Source organism: Lynx rufus, unplaced genomic scaffold (genome assembly GCF_022079265.1).
Source record: "Lynx rufus isolate CCGP_SWC_20201006 ecotype Redwood Valley unplaced genomic scaffold, mLynRuf1.p SCAF_4, whole genome shotgun sequence".
NCBI lineage: Eukaryota > Metazoa > Chordata > Mammalia > Carnivora > Felidae > Lynx > Lynx rufus.
This window is the reverse complement of record NW_025814856.1, coordinates 4,513,155-4,527,164: the sequence shown is the minus strand read 5'-3', so window position 1 is coordinate 4,527,164 and position 14,010 is coordinate 4,513,155. Positions and strand designations below refer to the sequence as shown.

Here is a 14,010-nt window from a genome sequence, read left to right as displayed (position 1 = left end):
TTGAGGGATTGAGCTCTGTGTCGGGTTCTGTGTTGGGCAGGGAGCCTGCTTAAGATATTCTCTCTCTCTGTCTCTCTCTGTCTCCTTCCCTCCCTCCCCCTGTGCTCTTCCATGCCCCACCTCAAAAAAATAAAAGGACATTTTAAACAACCCATATGGATGAGTTTTTAAAAAAATTTTAATGTTTATTTATTTTTGAGAGAGACAGAATGTGAGTGGGAGAGGGACAGAAAGAGAGGGAGACACAGAATTCGAAGCAGGCTCCAGGCTCTGAGCTGTCAGCACAGAGCCTGATGCAGGGCTTGAACTCATGAACTGTGAGATCATGAGCTGAGCCTAAGTCAGACACTCAACTGACTGAGCCACCCAGGCACCCTTTATAGATGAGTTTTTTAGTGTAATTTTAGGGTGGTGAAACTATTGTTTGTTACTATAACAGTGGATACACGTCATCATACATTTGACAAAACTCATAGAAGGTACAGGATCAAGAGTGACCCCTAGTGTCAACTATGGACTTTGGGTGATATTGACATGACATTGTAGGTTCACAAAAGGACCATCTGGTGCCAGATGTTGATAGTGGGTGAGGCTGTGCAAGGAGGGGGTGGGGGTATATAAAAATTCTCTATTCCTGCTAAACTTTGTTGTGAATCCAATACCGCTATAAAAAACAAAGTCTACTTGGGGCGCCTGGGGGGCTCAGTCGCTAGAGCATCTGACTTCTGCTCAGGTCATGGTCTCGCAGTTTGTGAGTTTGAGCCCTGTGTTGGGCTCTGTGCTGTTGGCTCAGAGCCTAGAGCCTGCTTTGAATTCTGGGTTTCCCTCTCTGTCTCTGTGCCTTCCTCGCTTGTGCTCTCTCGCTCTCTCTCTGTCTCTCAAAAATAAATAAATATTTAAAAAGCAAATTTTAAAAAACTCTTAAAAAAACACAACAAAGTCTACTTAAAAGGTGGTGTGTGGGGATGTTGGTGGAGAAAGCATCCATTTGCAACTAGAGCCAAAGGAAAGAGCTCAGACCTGCAAGGACAGAGTGGTGTTTCCCTCTCCACAGCTGGGGGACAGCCTTGACAAACGGGCACAAATCTGTCTGCTGTTGTTTCAGAACTGCTCCCTCTTAATATCCATCACAAATCTAGCCCATCACCCCCACCTCCATAAACCCCTAGTTTGTTCTCTATCTTTAAGATTCTCTCATGGTTTGTTTCTCTCTCTCTTCCCTCCACTACCATATGTTCTTCTGTTTTGTTTCTTAAATTCCACATATGACTGAAATCACATGGTATTTATCTTTCTCTGACTGACTTATTTCACTTAGCATAATTTGTGTAGAACCACAGAAGACCATGAATAACCAAGCAGTCCTGAAAAAGAAAAACAAAACTGGAGGCATCATGATTCCAGATTTCAAGCTAAGGTATAAAGCTATAGTCATCAAGACAGTAGGGTGCTGGCACAAAAACAGGTGCATAGATCAATGGAACAGAATAGAGAACCCAGAAGTGGGCCCACAACTATAGGGTCAATTAATCTTTGACAAAGCAGGAAGAATATCCAGTGGGGGAAAAAAAGACAGTCTCTTCAACAAATGTTGGGAAAACTGGATGGTGACATGCAGAAGAATGAAACTGGACCACTTTCTTACACCAAACACAAAAATAAATTTAAAATGGATGAAAGACCTAGATGTGAGACAGGAAACCATCGAAATCCTGGAGAACACAGGCAGCAACCTCCTTGACCCTGGCCACAGCAACTTCTTAGTAGACACACTGCTACAGACCAGGGAAACAAAAGCAAAAATGAGCTATTGGGACCTCACCAAGATAAAAAGCTTCTGCACAGGGAAGGAAACAATCAGCAAAACTAAAAGACAGCCTACAGAATATTTGCAAATGACATATCTGATAAAGAGTTAGCATCCAAAATCTACAAAGAACTTATCAAACTCAATACCTCCCAAAAAATAATACAGTGAAGAAATGGGCAGAAGACATGGATAGACACTTTTCCAAAGAAGACATCCACATTGCAAATGGACACATGAAAAGATCCCCAACGTTGCTCATCATCAGGGAGATACAAATCAAAACCACACTGAGTACCACCTCACACCTGTCAGAATGGCTCACATTAACAACTCAGGCAACAACAGATGTTGGCGAGGATGCGGACAAAGAGGAACAGTGTTGGTGGAAATGCAAATTGGTGCAGCCACTCTGGGTAACAGCATTGGAGGTTCCTCAAAAAGTTAAAAAATATAACTACCCTAAGATCCAGAAGTTGCAATACTATTTACCCAAAGGATACAAAAATGCTGACTTGAAGTGGTACATGCACCCCAATGTTTACAGCAATATTATCAACAATAGCCAAATTATGGAGAGAGCCCAAATGTCCATTTACTAATGAACAAAGTTCTGCTTTTTAAGCAAAAAGTTTGATTGCCTTAGCAGTTAAACCCCACCTTGGCTTTTTTGTATGAGTCAGTTCTGGTTGTTTGACGAAACCACTAGGACCCAGACTTTGCTTCTATTTCTTAAACCTGCCAGCTCAACTGTTGGGGAAGGTCATCGAAAAGACGTGACCACAGATTGACCCATGAGCAGAAACCAGGCACTCAGAGCCTCCTTATTCCAACCCCTTTCCTTGGAATATGGGTTCCTCTTTCCTTTCCTGCTTCCAGAGGGTGTTCTAAGGACATAGCCTTGGGATATTGATGTGGTCTATGTGTGACTGAACCCAGTTAAGGCCTCCTCTCTTTCTATAAACTTACAAGATTTGGCAGATGAATGTTGGGATCCATTTGTCTTGCTCCTGCCCAAGACAAACATCATATGTAAGCTCCCTTTGCTTATTAAAACTGTGACCTCCATACCTGAAGGGGCCTGCCTCTTTCTGCAGTGTCTCCCTGCCCTCGAGCAAGGGAGCTGGTTTCAGATCACACCTGGGAACTTCCCAAGTGGGTTGTGAACCAACATCAACTCCAAGGTCAGCTTAAGGGGAACAGCCCCCTCCCCTATACCCCAGAAACTAGGGGCAGCTCAAAGATCCTGAGAGGTAGCAGGACCCAGGTGGTCAGTTATGGATGTGGTTACTGCAGACCTCAAGTGTCTTCCCCAGAAGGAACTAAAACAGCTTGACCACTCCCTAACACTTTCATCCCTGCTCACCTTGCCCTGTAACTCTGGCTTAGATTTTACCAGGGGGAAGGGGAAAGAAGAGAAGACACAATAGGAGAGCAGAGGGGAAGGGGGACCATTTGGACCCATCAGCCAGGGTGAGGCTCCTTAAACGCTGAAGAAGCAACATGTCCTCTCCTGAATGTAAGACCGTGGAGTCCTGTAATTCTACCTCTCTGTTTAAGTCTATCTCCTACCAATCCAATTCAATAGTGGTGCTGAAATTGACCTCATAAAACCAGACAGTTGAATGGTGGCTACCAGGGATGGGGGGGTGGGGTAGAAATGGGGAGATGTTTATGGGCACAAACTTGGAACTAGTACACAGGTAAGGTCTGTGATCTAATGCACACCATAGTGATGACAGACAGCAGCACCGTATTATATACCTTAATATATGGTATTATATGGTAATATATGGTAATATATAGTTGACAGACCACATCTCATTTGTTCCTGCAACAAAATAGAAATGGTAATATGTGATGCCATGGGAGTTTAGTTAAAGCTAAGGTGGTTATTCCATTGCCATATATAAGCATATGAAACCAACATGGTATACACCTTAAAGTTATACAATGTTATGTGCCAATTATGTCTCAATAAGTTTTAAAAAATTAAATTTAAAAATAGTGGTTTTGATGTGGACAGCTACAACAGATGGAGCAGGTACACAGGGAAGGAGTGTTACCCACAGTGATAGCCAGGGTGAAGTAACCATTTACCCCTGATAAGCACCTTCCAGGTAGACTATCTCATGGATTCCCCCCTGACATTCTCAAGAAGCAGAGCCTCTTATCTGCCCCATTTTACAGCAAAGGAATCTGAGGGTCATAGTGGTTCAGGAACTTGCCCAAGATACCACAGCAGGTAAGCAACAGAGCCCAGCCTGTCACAGTGCTACACCCCCACCAGGCTTCTTTTGTTAAGCGCTCCTTCACAACCTTAGTTTCTGAGATCTTTCCCCTTTTATTAACACTGTGATTACTACACCAACTGTCCCGGGGACCAAAAAGTGTCCTGTTTTGTGCCATAGAGAGAGGAGAGAAAGAGAATGGTAAGATTCCCTCACTGCCCATTTGGAACAGATTCTTTTAACACTACACAGAGAATTCAATTCTCTTCCAACTCCATTTAAATGACTTGGGGCTCCCTGAAGAGCCTCGTGCACTGGCTGAAGCTGTCTCCAAATTCCAAGTCCTCTGTCACCTTCTGATTTTCATATAGACATGCGGACAAGTCCAGAGAAGAAAGATATGCTATACTGAAACTTAAAAAAAAAAGGTCAGCCATATTAGTGGTCAAAATTTCACGGAGATTTTGACTTTTTTGCCAATAAATTTTTCTATGAAGCTTCCCGCCCCCATTTGGCAGGTTTTTGTTGTTATTGTTTTAGCTCGTACCATTAAACTTTTTTTTTTTTTTAATTCTCATGCCTTCCTTTAAGGTAAGGTGTTTCAGCCTTAGCACTATTGACATTTTGGGCTGGATAATTCCTCATTGCAGGAGCTGGGCTGCACTGGAAGGTGTTAGGTAACACCCTTGGCCTCCACCCACTAAGTGACAGGCACACTGTCACCCCAGATCATGACCACCAAAACTGTGTGCAAACATTACTGTCTGCTGTGGGGGTGCCAAATGGTCCCCAGTTGACCACTACTTTTGATATTCTTTGTACCTCTAAGGACATTGGACTTTGTATCTGCAAGCAAATAAAAACAATTTAAAAACTGACTGTGCCTATGTTAACACAGTCTTAGAAAGTTGGACATGCCCCTCTCAGGAACTGCCCCTCAGGCCAGCCCTCCATCAGATCCAATTGAATACTATAGCTGTTCTAGAACCAAAGAAAATAAGATGTTTAACACTCACCACACAGGAGAGAGTTTCTCCTCTTGGTCATAGCTCCCCCACCTTCTAACTGATAACAGAGAGGGAACTGTAGAATCTTATTTCCTATTTCTCAAGGAGTCTTGGAGGTTTCAAGAGGACCACAATTTGTTGGTGTAATTTCCACAGGTCAGGTCAAAGTCTAATTAAAGGCAACATCACAAATACAAATTTCTATACACCATGGGTATCCACATCATGCTCACTGCAGAATTCTCTGGTCACTTAATCACTCGTGGGACCCAGAAATAAGGACTAGGCAAGTAGAGCATTGCTGACGTTGGGGCACTAATGAGCCAAGCCAGCACCCACCATGCCAAAGCTGCATGCTTGGCAACATGTAAAACATACCTGCACTCCTATGTGCATTGCAGCATTATTTACAATAGCCAAGATATGGAAACAACCTGAGGTCTATCAAGGGATGAGTGGATACAGAAGATGTGTCATACACACACACACACACACACACACACACACACACACACACACACTTGTTAGCCTGAAAAGAGAAGGAAATGTTGTCATTTGCAACAACACGAATCAATCTGGAGGATATTATACTAAGTAAAATAAGCCAGTCACAGAAGGACACATATGGCATGATCTCACTTATATGTGGAATCTAAGAAAGTCAAGTACCTAACAGCAGAGGGTAGGACAGGTCCAGGAGCTGGGGTCAGGGAGAAATGGGGAGATACTGGTCAAAGCATGTAAAGTTTCAGTTGTGCAAGATGAATGAATTCTGGGGGCATGGAGACTAGTGCTAACAATACTGGCTTGTATACCTGAAATATACTGACAGGGCATCATCCATGTCCTTGTCAAAAACAAAAAATGGTAACTATGTGAGGGGATGGGTGCGTTAATTAGCTTGACTGTGGTGATTGTTTCCCAGTGTCAATGTATATCAAAACATCACGTGGTACATTTTCATTATATACAATTTTATTTGTTGACCATACCTCAGTAAAGCTCGGCAGGGAGAGAAAAAAAAAAATGAACTGAATCAAAACCACAGAACTAGATATAAAATATTAATGTGTGAAATTTAGTGTAAGTAAATGCGAGAATGAGTTAACAAATAATAGTAAAATAGGGACATTTCAGTTCTATAATTCAGACTTTTAGGATATGATTTGTGAAGTAGAGAAGTGACTTTTCTTCCTGCTTTTCATGGTATTTTTGCCATGCAGAAATTACATTGAAATGGGTTTTCTTATCCTCTCCCTAACCCTGACCCTGACCCTGACTGTTGCAAGCACACATACAAATAAGACTTGTCCTCTTTCCTAGTTCCTTACACTCAAAGGGCTCACTTCTTAGAACTTCCCTCTGTCTGATCTCACCCGCCGGGTAGCCTAGATCCCCATTAGAGATACCTGCTGTCACCCTCCACTTCTTGCTGAAGAGTGGATGATTTTTCTAGTAAGTAAGCTAAATTAAACATCTTGTCTATGTCCTAGGTAGTGAAATCTGGAGTTGACATCAATATTGAGGGAATACTGTGCTATTCCAAGAGGAGCACTGAGAACTCAGAGATTTCATACATTGTGGCAGGAGAGGGGGGAGAGAGGGGTCAGGAGGGTTGAGCGACTTTCACCAGGGTCTGTTGAAAATGGAATTCCCCACTCGGGTACCTCTGACCGTCAGCTCCAGCCATTAACTGCTGTGCTATAGAGTCATATGTTTACTGTTCCTTTTCCCTACAACTTGGTTCAGTTGTCTTCACTCTGAAGACTTTCTCCAGATGGTGAACATGGTTCCTGATGGCCAACTCAATGGGACTTCAGAGACCGTCTTCCAGACCTCAGCTAGACTAGGTTCAACCCGGGCTTTCCTCTCTGCCCTTATAGAATCCAGTTTGAACAAGTGTCCTAAATCAATTCAGCAGACATCCCCCACCCTTGGTGTCTGAACACCCTCCTTATCTTACTATCCTCACTTGCCCTGGGTAAGAATGCCTCTGACCCCTGATGTTTCCTCTTGGTAATTTTCCATTCCCTGACCCTGATCCTTGTATATAAATCTCTACTTATCTCTGATGGAATCAGAACTGAGTCCAATCTCCTTCCCCACTACAAGACCCTATTGCACTGGTCCCTACACCCATCGCAAAGTTCCCCCTCTTGAAAAAAGTCTGCCTTACTGTTCTCTAACAAGCGTCTTTAAATGAATTTCTCTTTAATAGTTAGAATAATATTGTTTTTTGAACACCCACCAGGTCCATTCTGGTCTCTTTGTTCAAATGTTTAAGAGAGGACGTCTGATTGGTTAGACAAAAAGTCAATGACTTGACCCCTCCTGGGTGGCCACACTATTGCAATTGGCAATGGCCAGTGGGGATAAAGTTATATGGCATGTGGGGTGCACTTTCTGTGCCAAAGGGACAGGTATCATGGAAGAAAGCTGACACACTAGCAATGTTGTATTCTAAATGTAGCCATCAACAAGATTTCTGTCTTTTCTATCAGGTAAATATCTGTGTGTGAGCATAAATATAACATAAATAAAAGGAGGCATGGGGATGAGAAATGATGATCAAGACAGATGGTGGCAGAAAGTGTAAGAACTAAACCAGGAACAGGATGGACCAATCAGCAAGTTCATCATACACAAGAATATTTATTGAGCACGTACCATGTGCTAGATACTATTGTAAGCACTGAGTATACAGCAGTGAATGAAACAAACAAACAAAAGCCCTGTCCTCATGGCATGGACACTCTGGTAGAGTAACAGAAGAAGTAAAGCAAATAAGCAAAATGTATGTTTAGCAGTGCTGAGTACTGTCGAGTAAGGAAAGGTGATAGAGAAATCTGGGACCATTAACCATCAAACGATCAGGGACAGCTTCATTGTGAAGGTGGTGTTTGGAGAGAGACTTGCAATGCACATGAATCATGAAGACATTAGGGATATTCTGAATTAGAATTAGAAGACATTAGAATATTCTGGGAGGGAACAGAAAGCCCTCTGCCATTCCTGAGTCAGGAGTGAGTCTGTTCTGTTTGAGAAGGAGTGAGGAGAGCAGTTCAGCTGGAAAGAGAACTACAAGGAAACTAGGAGGAAAATAGTAGGATGCTGACTCCCAGAAGTAAGGGTGGTCAAGTGCCTGATTCGTGGAGATGCTCCATGACCACTCTGGATTTTGATTATAGGAACTCAGATTTTGAAAAGAGGAGTAACCTGATCTGACTTCTGTATTGAAGCGAGTTCAGGTGACCAACCATCCCAGTTTTCCTTGCGCTGTCCCAATTTTAGCACCAAACTTCCCACATCTGGGGAAACTCTTCAGTCCTGGGAAAAATGGGACAGCTGATCACCCCAGCTGGATGCCACATTGATAAGAGACATGAGAGCAGATGTTGAGGAACCAGTAAAATGGCTACTGCAGTAGCTCCTTCTTTACTCTTTGAATGTAGACTAGTTGCCAGGATATTCTCCAGCTGCTTGTAATGAACATTTTAATGTAATGGAAAAGGCAAGGAGATTGTGTCTTTGATGACCTCATCAGGATGCTTCACCAGACTTCAATTGTTCACACTTGGACTCCTTGTCATGCGAGATCATTAAATGTCTTTATGCTTGAGGCAGTGCCTCCCAAGTGTGAATGAATATTCATAACTACTGAGAGTCTTGTTACAATGCAGGTTTGATTCAGTAGGTCTAGAGTGAAGGCTGCAATACTGAATCTCTAACAAGTGCAGTCCATCCTTGTGCTGCTGGCACAAGGACCATGCTTTGAGTAGGACAGTGTTTCTCAAACTTAAATATACATAAGAATCTCCTATGCCATAAAGGGTTGGCAGGATATATTCAATGTGCTGAATCAGAAAAATATGCAGCCAAGAATTCTTTATACAGAAAGCCTGTCATTCAAAACAGAAGGAGAGTTAAAGAATTTCCTAGACAAACAAAAACTAAGGAGTTCATGACCACTAAACCAGCCCTGCAAGAAATTATAAGGGGGACTCTGAGTGAGAAAAGACAAAAGAAAGACCAAAAGCAACAAAGACTAGAAAGGACCAGAGAACATCTCCAGAAACACCAACTCCATAGGCAACACAATGGCACTAAATTCATATCTTTCAGTACTCGCTCTCAATGTCAATGGACTAAACGCTCCAATCAAAAGACATATGGTATCAGAATGGATAAGAAAATAAGACTCATCTATATACTGCTTATAAGAGACCCATTTTAGACCTAAAAACACACAGATTGAAACAAAGGGGATGGAGAACCATCTAGTATACTAATGGTGATCAAAAGAAAGCTGGAGTAGCCATACTTATATCAGACAATCTAGACTTTAAAATAAAGACTTTAACAAGAGATGAAGAAGGATATTATATTATAATTAAGGGGACTATCCACCAAGAAGATCTATCAATTGTAAATATTTATGCCCTCAATGTGAAAACACCCAAATATATAAATCAATTAATCATAAAGAAACTCATTGATAATAATACCATAATAGTAGGGGACTTCAACACCCCACCTACAGCAATGGACAGATCATCTAAGCAGAAAATCAACCAAGAAACAATGGCTTTGAGTGACACACTGGACTGATGGACTTAACAGATATATTCAAAACATTTCATCCTAAAGCAACAGAATACACATTCTTCTCGAGTGCACATGGAACATTCTCCAGAATGTCCACATACTGGGACAAATCAGCCCTCAAAAAATACAAAAAATAGAGATAACATCTTTCATATCTTCAGACGACAACACTATGAAACTTGAAATCAACCACAAGAAAAAATTTGGGAGGATAGAAGATGGCAGTGTAGGAGGACTCTGGGCTCACCTTGTCCTGCTGATCGCTTAGATTCCACCCACACCTGCCTGAATAACCCAGAAAACCACCAGAAGACTAGCAGAACGGACTCTATGGAGCCAGCATAGACAAGAGGCCCGCAGAAGAGGGTAGGAAGGGTGGAGAGGCAGTGTGTGCTACACGGACTGGCAGGAGGGAGCTGGGGCCATGGAGGGGCAGCCCACTGGGCAAGGCATAGCCCCCAAGTCTGGCTTGCAAAAGTGGAGGGGCTGGACTCCATGAGTTCTGACAGCCAGTGGGACTTAACATCTGGAATCTTAAAAGTCAACAGCTTTGCTCTCGGAGAGCAGGGAGGGCGAGAGGACACTGGGAGGGAGGGTTGTTGAGCCCTGGAAGACAGAGCTCAGCTTGGCGGGGAACAAAGGCACTGGCAAGCACCATCTCCCTCTCCCATCCACCAGCCGAAATTCCAAAGGGAACCAATTCCCATCACCGAATTTGCTTGCACTGAGCAAATGCCCAACGCTGTGCTTCTGTGGATCCATCACTCCAATGGATCGGCCTCCCTCCTGGTGCCACATGGCCCCTCCTGCAGGGGATCACCCATGGCAAAGCGAGCTAAGTCTGCCCTTCCTGCCTCTGCACCTTGCGGATCCACCCTGGCTAATATGCCAGATCCCATCAAAGCAGCACCACAAGCCTGGCAGTGTGCAAGTAGCCCAGACAGAGGCCACACCACTCCACAGTGAGTCTTGCCCCTGGGAGAGGGGAAGATAAGGTACACACCAGTCTGACTGTGGCCCCAGTGGTGGGCTGGGGGCAGACATCAGGTCTGTGGCCCCACCCACAACACAAGTTACTCCAGACAGCACAGGGGAAGTGCCCTGCAGTTCTGCGCCACTCCAGGGACTATCCACCATGATGAAATGGAAGAATTCTCAAAAGAAACTCCAGGAAGTAGCAACAGCTAACGAATTGATCAAAAACAATTTAAGCAATATAATGGAACAAGAATTTAGAATAATAGTCATAAAACTAATCGCTGGGCTTGAAAAAAGGATAGAGGACAGCAGAGAATCTATTGCTATAGAGATCAAGAGACTAAGAAATAGTCATGAGGAACTAAAAAATGCTATAAATAAGGTGCAAAATAAAATGGAGGCATCCATAGCACGGATTGAAGAGGCAGAAGAGAGAATAGGTGAATTAGAAGATAAAATTATGGAAAAAGAGGAAGCGGAGAAAAAGAGGTAAAAAAAAATCCAGGAGTATGAGGGGAGAATTAGAGAACTAAGTGATGCAATCAAACGGAGCAATATCTGTATAATAGGAGTTCCAGAAGAGGAAGAGAGAGAGAAAGGGGCCGAAGGTATACCTGAACAAATCATAGCAGAGAACTTCCCTGATTTGGGGAAGGAAACAGGCATTAAAATCCAAGAGGCACAGGGAACTCCCTTCAGACGTAACTTGAATCGATCATCTGCACGACATATCATAGTGAACTGGCAAAATAAAAGGATAAAGAGAAAATTCTGAAAGCAGCTAGGGATAAACGGGCTCTAACTTACAAAGGGAGACCCATAAGACTAGTGGCATACCTATCTACTGAAACTTGGCAGGCCAGAAAGGAATGGCAGGAAATCTTCAATGTGATGAACAGGAAAAATATGCATCCAAGAATCCTTTATCCAGCAAGCCTGTCATTCAGAATAAAGGACAGATAAAGGTCTTCCCAAACAAACAAAAACTGAAGGAATTAATCACCACTAAACCAGCCCTATAAGAGATCCTAAGGGGGACTCTGTGAGTGAAATGTTGCAAAGACCACAACGTACCAGAGACATCACTACTAGTATGAAACCTACAGACATCACAATGACTCTAAACCCATATCTGTCAATAATAACACTGAATGTAAATGGACTAAATGCTCCAACCAAAAGACATAGGGTAACAGAATTGATAAAAAAAAAAACAAGACCCATCTATTTGCTGTCTATAAGAGATTCATTTTAGACCTGAGGACACCTTCAGATTGAGAGTGAGGGGATGGAGAACTATCTATCACGGTACTGGAAGTCAAAAGAGAGCTGGAGTAGCCATACTTATATCAGACAAACTAGACTTTAAATTAAAGGCTGTAACAAGAGATGAAGAAGGGAATTATATAATAATTACAGGGTCTATCCATCAGGAAGAGCTAACAATTATAAATGTCTATGCACCAAATACGGCAGCCCCCAAATATATAAAACAATCACAAACATAAGCAACCTTATTGATAAGAATGTGGTAATTGCAGGGGACTTTAATACCCCACTTACAACAATGGATAGATCATCTAGACACAAGACCAATAAAGAAACAAGGGCCCTGAATGATACATTGGATACAGATGGACTTGACAGATATATTTAGAACTCTGCATCCCAAAGCAACACAATATACTTTCTTCTCAGGTACACATGGAACATTCTCCAGGATAGATCACATACTGGGTCACAAAACAGACCTTAATAAGTATAAAAGAATTGAGATCATACCATGCACACTTTCAGACCACAATGCTATGAAACTTGAAATCAACCACAGGAAGAAGTCTGGAAAACCTTCAAAAGCATGGAGGTTAAAGAAAAGCCTACTAAAGAATGAATGGGTCAACCAGGCAATTAGAGAAGAGATAAAAAAAATATGGAAACAAATGAAAATGAAAATACAACAATCCAAATGCTTTGGGATGCAGCGAACGCAGTCCTGAGAGGAAAATACATTGCAATCCAGGCCTATCTCAAGAAACAAGAAAAATCCCAAATACAAAATCTAACAGCACTCCTAAAGGAAATAGAAGCAGAACAGCAAAGACACCCCAAACCCAGCAGAAGAAAACAAATAATAAAGATCAGAGCAGAAATAAACAATATAGAATCTAAAAAAAACTGTAGAGCAGATCAATGAAACCAAGAGTTGGTTTTTTGAAAAAATAAACAAAATTGATAAACTTCTAGCCTGGCTTCTAAAAAGGAAAAGAGAGATGACCCAAATAGATAAAATCCTGAATGAAAATGGAATTATTACAACCAATCCCTCAGAAATACAAGCAATTATCAGGGAATACTATGAAAAATTATACGCCAACACATTGGACAACCTGAAAGAAATGGACAAATTCCTAAGCACCCACACACTTCCAAAACTCAAACAGGAAGAAATAGAAAACTTGAACAGACCCATAACCAGCAAAGAAATTGAATCAGTTACCAAAAAGTCTCCCAACAAATAAGAGTCCAGGACCAGATGGCTTCCCTGGGTAATTCTACCAGACATTTAAAGCAGAGATAATACCTATCCTTCTCAAGCTGTTCCAAAAAATAGAAAGGAAAGGAAAACTTCCAGACTCATTCTATGAAGCCAACATTACTTTGGTTCCTAAACCAGACAGAGACCCAGCAAAAAAAGAGAACTACAGGCCAATATCCCTGATGAATAAGGATGCAAAAATTCTCAACAAGATACTAGCAAATCGAATTCAATAGCATATAAAAAGAATTATTCACCACGATCAAGTGGGATTCATTCCTGGGCTGCAGGGCTGGTTCAACATTCACAAATCAATTAATGTGATACATCACATTAATAAAAGAAAAGATAAGAACCATATGATCCTGTCAATCGATGCAGAAAAAGCATTTGACAAAATTCAGCATTCTTTCTTAATAAAAACCCTTGAGAAAGTCGGGATAGAAGGAACATACTTAAACATAAAAGCCATTTATGAAAAGCCCACAGCTAATATCATCCTCAATGGGGAAAAACTGAGAGATTTCCCTGAGATCAGGAACACGACAGGGATGTCCACTCTCACCACTGTTGTTTAACATAGTGTTGGAAGTTCTAGCATCAGCAATCAGACAACAAAAGGAAATCAAAGGCATCAAAATTGGCAAAGATGAAGTCAACCTTTCGCTTTTTGCAGATGACATGATATTATACATGGAAAATACGAGAGACTCCACCAAAAGTCTGCTGGAACTGATATATGAATTCAGCAAAGTAGCAGGATATAAAATCAATGTACAGAAATCAGTTGCATTCTTATACACTAACAATGAAGCAACAGAAAGACAAATAAAGAAACTTATCTCA

The 14,010-nt window shown here is 41.9% G+C and overlaps 1 protein-coding gene across 1 annotated transcript in view; it reads right to left on the bottom strand.

Annotated features, from left to right (window-relative positions):
- Positions 1-14,010, bottom strand: part of LOC124524611 (adhesion G protein-coupled receptor E4-like) — a 77,427-nt gene that overhangs the window by 11,273 nt on the left and 52,144 nt on the right. The gene's annotated exons all lie outside the window — the stretch shown is intronic.